At 35.1% G+C, this 5,448-nt stretch overlaps 1 long non-coding RNA gene across 1 annotated transcript; it reads right to left on the minus strand.

The window, feature by feature from the left end:
- Window positions 1-1,154: 1,154 nt before the first annotated feature.
- LOC139713360 (uncharacterized) lies at window positions 1,155-3,601 on the minus strand. The gene is made up of 4 exons (XR_011709636.1): window positions 3,521-3,601; window positions 2,811-2,917; window positions 2,245-2,393; window positions 1,155-1,297 (listed from the first exon to the last, which is right to left on the minus strand). It is a non-coding gene; the product is annotated as an uncharacterized lncRNA (long non-coding RNA).
- Between the last annotated feature and the right edge of the window lie 1,847 nt (window positions 3,602-5,448).

A 5,448-nucleotide genomic window follows, 5' to 3' on the forward strand; every position in this document is an offset into this window, starting at 1 on the left:
GTACCGGTATTTCCCTCTAATACTTTCCCTCATTCCAAGTACCAGAATACATTGCTGGGGCCCTGAATAGCTAACATATATTACAGTATTACCAACATCATGACAATTATGGCACATGTGAAAGAAAACCTGGCAAAACATACATCTTGACCAGTACATTTTCTTTTCACTACTTCTTGTACTTGGCGTTTGGATTGAAACATTTTACTTATGTTCGTTCCTTTAAGCTACATACTATTCTTTTATATCTTAAACTAGAAAAGAAAAAACATGCTCTATGCTATTTCCCTTCAGATTCACCAACTGTTACTTTGTGAAATTTTCTCTTTTTAAGCACTTCAACGTGCAGTTTTTTTTTTCTGACTAACATGTCACATATTTTCCTCCATCTGATGAAGAAAGGCAAAGTTCACTTCCCTTTTGTTGCCCCCCCCCCCATAAAAACAAAAACAAAAGACATTCCAATCTGACAGGATTAAAATGTTGGCGTTTGGGCTTCAAAGGAAATAACAGGATCAATTTCCATGAACTACTAGTATGCGGCTTGTAACTGTGAGTCTCAAAGGCATGGTATAGTTTTGGTTGAGATGGAGATTCAGACTTTAACTTTTTGCAAGCAAATAAAAACAACTTATGAAATATGAAAGAGCATCAAATTCTTAGAGTAATTTGAAGTTTGTTTGATTAAAGTTCTTGGTTTTGAAACGGCCGAGAAATTTTTTTAAAAAGTGACACAGAATGATAATAATTAGAAGTGGGTGCCACCTTTATTAGGACCTCTTTGTTTTTGTACATCTCAGCCTTTTCAAAACCAATTTTTAACAAATAAATTTGGAATTCCTCTTGGTATTGTTTACTCTTTAATATTTCGTAACAGGGTTCTCATTATTTTACAAAATCTCCATATCAGCCCCCATCTCAACCAAAAGTAGGCCATCCCTCATCCCTTTAATGCTGCCATCAAAATTGGAAGTAGATCAACATCAAATCATATTGTAAATGCTCTTTGCCAAGTAGTGTTGTGCACATTTTGATATCAGGTCTTGTTTTACTTCATCACTAAGGGAAAAAAAAGGGAAAAAAAAAGATTAGAAAAGAAGCATTTAATCTGGATTAGTAGAAATGTCAAATATATACACATGTCTTTTATATATTCAACTTCTATAATAGTTCTGAAAGCACATTGTGATTATATTTGAGAAGTTTAGATGGATGCATTCCACATGTAAGTTCAGGTTCTGATGACATCCTTCATACGGAATCTGGATGCGGACCGGATAGCCTGGCAGGGTTGTTTCTGGAGAGAGACAGAGAGAGAGAGAGAGAGAAAAAAAAAATGGTGTATCTGTCTTTACTTGATGAGGAAAGTGACATGGGCATTTTAATCTTTGGTGAAGACACAGTGACATATAGGCTAATAAAGACATACGGTTACTTGATTTCCTCTATATGTAGTGTTTCCTTGAAACTGTAAAGTATATTATTTTATACAGTAGATCCTAATTGTAGCAATTTAACCGTGAGTACACGATGAAATATAAAATGTAGGAAACTTTCATGATCCAAATATCCAATTCTTTCCATTAAGCTTTTTATTCCATTCAGAAGAATTTCAAGGTAGTGCTTGCCTGATACTGCAACTGGATACATTCAACACTTTCGTGCATATAATGTCCCTGTGAACTTTCACATCAATACCCTCATAACTAATCAAAGTCAAATTGCTTAGAGGTTATGGTAACTTTGCCATCCGAAGGTAAATATAATGTCATGGTAGCAATGCTCTACAGTCAATAAAAATCAGGGTTTCCCTGTAATTTACAATCAGCAGCAAAATCACAACAATAACTAAAATGCTACTTGTACAAGGCTCAGCAGGTAATCATCTCTTCTGTATAAAACCAAAGTTGAAGATGATCTGCTGAGTAAATGTTAAGTTATTGCAAGATGAGAATAGGACAGATGTGCGTGTGAATGATGACTGCAACAACATAAAAACTCCTGCAACCATCTTTGACAGAGGCTAAAAAAAAATAATAATCAGCGTTAATTCATGTAAATCTTCGTTGTTGGAGTGATTGACTACATGCATATGCAGTACTGCATTCATTTAGCAAAACATGCGTTAATTTTCTGCCCAATGAACGATCGACAGTCAAAAATTTGGTCAAGATGTCAAAGGCTTGACAAAATATTCCAACATATTTGGGGTTTACATTTATATGTACATGTATTATTGCTTACCTCCCACATTTCCTTTCGAAATAGAGTGCAGGATGCACAGATTAGAGGTTGGTAGTCAGGACATCTCTCTCTTTCTTTTTTTTCTCTCTCTCTCTTGTCCGTAGTTGGCTGTGGTTTGCAGGGTCCATTTTGTCCACTTTGTGCTAATTCTGGTCGAAAATACAATTAACAAAAACTTAAATAAGTTATCATTTTTATGAGTGAAACAGGATAATCATACTGCAACATAAACAAACACATTCATCATGAATTAGAATTAATCATCACGATCTCATGAATCCCTTAGTATGAGATTTTGGATCTTCAGGTCACTGTCAACATTAATTTGTCTTACATGTAATACATTAATCATGTCATTGTTATTATCATCTTTGATGCTCTAAAGCCATATCTTACTGAAAATGAATTATGTAGGATGGAAGTCATCTTGACACCTGTAATTCCTGTACACAAATATTTGATTGTATCATGCTCTCATTTGTATGTGGATTAGGATATGATTTCCTTGCATAAATCGATTTGTATTCATGAGATGATATTCCTAATTTCAAATCGATGACACTTACTTCTGAGCTGGAAAGGGCATTCACATCGCAGTCAAGACATCTTTCTATCTCCCCCTCACTCTAGTGGATGTGATCTCAAACTCAGCATGTCCATTTGTTGGTGACACCTTGATAAAAATAAAGAACAATACATCACAGCATATCACCCTTACGTCATACTTAACGCAACATAATAACAATGGAAAGTTAATTGATCTGTGACTACAGACGTATTTTCATTTGTGCACACATTAAACACTTGTGCCAATTGACATGGTTGAGAAATATTTCATTACATATAATATCTTACTTGATTACATTTATGTTTGATTTTTATATGATCTCATCTTCAGTAGATAGAATACCGTTCTTTCATATGATCCTCTACAATAGAACATGCAATGAATTTACAAGAAAACAAGAATACACATCCGATCATAGATTTGCTCCCCTTATTACATAAATGGAGATACACGTGTATAAGATTATTCTCCTCTCTTTGTTTGCAAAGTATTTGTACACTGCATTGTAATGCAACTGTCAAAGCGAAAACATGCTTGTTACAATTTATTCAAATGGAATAGGAATATTTGATACTCAATGTATTTAGATTTGGCATTATTTTCAACTGGGCACTGAAGTGATACATTTGATAATCAAACACTTAGTAAGTTAGTATTTAAAAGATATTTCAAATTAGACCGCTATTTAAGACATTTACCGTTTCTTACCTTCTGGTTGTTCTGCAATTTGTTGCAGGTAGAAAGAGCTCAGTCTTTACAATTAGATTTTGGCAAGTCAGAATAGGCATATGTCTCTCTCTGTGGTGAAGTTTGAAGACAAGACTCAGTCTGTCCACTTGTTGGTACATCTAGCTGAAAACAGAAATCAACATGACTCAAATAATTTTTTTTTTCATCTTTAAAGCAGAGCATCATAAGCTAATAGTGAACAAAAAATAAAATCAATTTGAAATTTAATTGTTTTGAAAAGGCATCTTGACATTGACATACTTTTCTTTGTTTCCCATGCAAATCAATTATAACTAAAAATATATCTCTTTCATTAAGATGATATATATATTTTTTTTAGCTTTTTAAAAAGTTAAAAAAGAAGAAGATATTTAGGTTTCAGTGAGTCGGTATAAATGATCCATTAAAAATGTAATATTTACATTTTTTCAAATGAACCTTTATTCTTTGAGACATTAACATAAGAACTTGGTACTTATGAGTAAAGACATTTCTAAATAGTTTCTCTTTGACTAGATCTATTTGTAAACTAGAAGAGTACATGTAAATGATTCACAGATTAGGAGAGGTTGGCAGTCAGGACTGAACACTTTCTCTCTCTCTCTCTCTCTCTCTCTTTCAGGCATATTCGAATGGCAAGATCACTTGGTTGTAGACTCGCTTTTATATAAAACACCTAGGCCTAAATCCTAGACTCTTTTTCTGAACCCACAGGTCTACAAATACCAGAAAGAGTGGAATCAACCTTAGACCTCTGCTCTAGAGACTAATATTAGCCTAGATAATTCACGTTAGAGCTAATGTTAGGATCTTCTAATGTTAGATCTAACATGAACTTTTTTATCAAAGTTAGCCTACATATATAGTATAATTATTATGCATAGATTTTAGAACCTCTAGATGCCTAAACTTAGGTCTAGCTAGGCCTAGTAAGCTGGGTCTTTATAACAAAACTGCCTAGATATGAGTAGTAGATTACTAGAAACCTCTAACGTTAGGTAGAATCAGTGGCCCAGATCTTGACTAGAGTTAGACCTAGATCCTAATTCCAGACGCCAGCTATTTATGCTTCAGACCCCGGCCCTAGATTTTATATTGTAGGTCTAGTATATTACTATTAGACTCTAAACGTTGGTAGATCTACATCTACATCTTCTGTATAGTCTACAGCCCCTTGCCCTGGACCTGGCTCTAGCCCTACAAATAGAAATACATCTAACCAGCGCAGTAACGTTAGTAGTAGTGGACCTGTACTGTCCACGTTATACAACTGCTAATGTGCTAACGTTAGGTGTTAAGTTCATTGTGATTATACTACTAGTGTCATAGGGCCTAGCCCGATTGAATTGTTTTGGCATAATAACAGGCGTAGCCGTACATTCTAGCACTAACACTAACATTCGTCGTTAGAGTAACACTACCCCTACTAGCTAGAATGTCTAACACTAACGTTAGTATTAACAGTTAGAGAGAGTGTATTACCGTTAGATAGATTAAACCTAACAGTAGACGAGGATTCAGTCCAACTGCATGTGATGAGGCCATAAATTACAAACCTAGATCGAACTAACAAGACACCTAAATCTAGACGTAGACCTAATGTTTGTTAGGCCTCTTTTCGCACCGTGTCAAGACGTGCTTTACGGAATAATCGCTGTTCCACTAACAAACACCGCCGGCACGGTCGGGTGGCGGCCCGGGGGTTGGTAGGCATGCCCGCGCCCACGGGATCGGTGCGAAATACAGTAATTAAAGACATCGGCCTAACGTAGTACTAGCGCTTGAACCTTGATATTAACCAAGTCTCAGATCAAAGTTGTATATCTAACTAATAGATCAAAACAGATTTTTAAGTTCCGTTATGCAGTGCAATAAGGAACTATGTATTTATTTACTAAGTTACTTAC

Source organism: Diadema antillarum, unplaced genomic scaffold (assembly GCF_040938485.1).
Source record: "Diadema antillarum isolate AM-2024a unplaced genomic scaffold, OU_Dant_1.0 seq00001953_RagTag, whole genome shotgun sequence".
NCBI lineage: Eukaryota > Metazoa > Echinodermata > Echinoidea > Diadematoida > Diadematidae > Diadema > Diadema antillarum.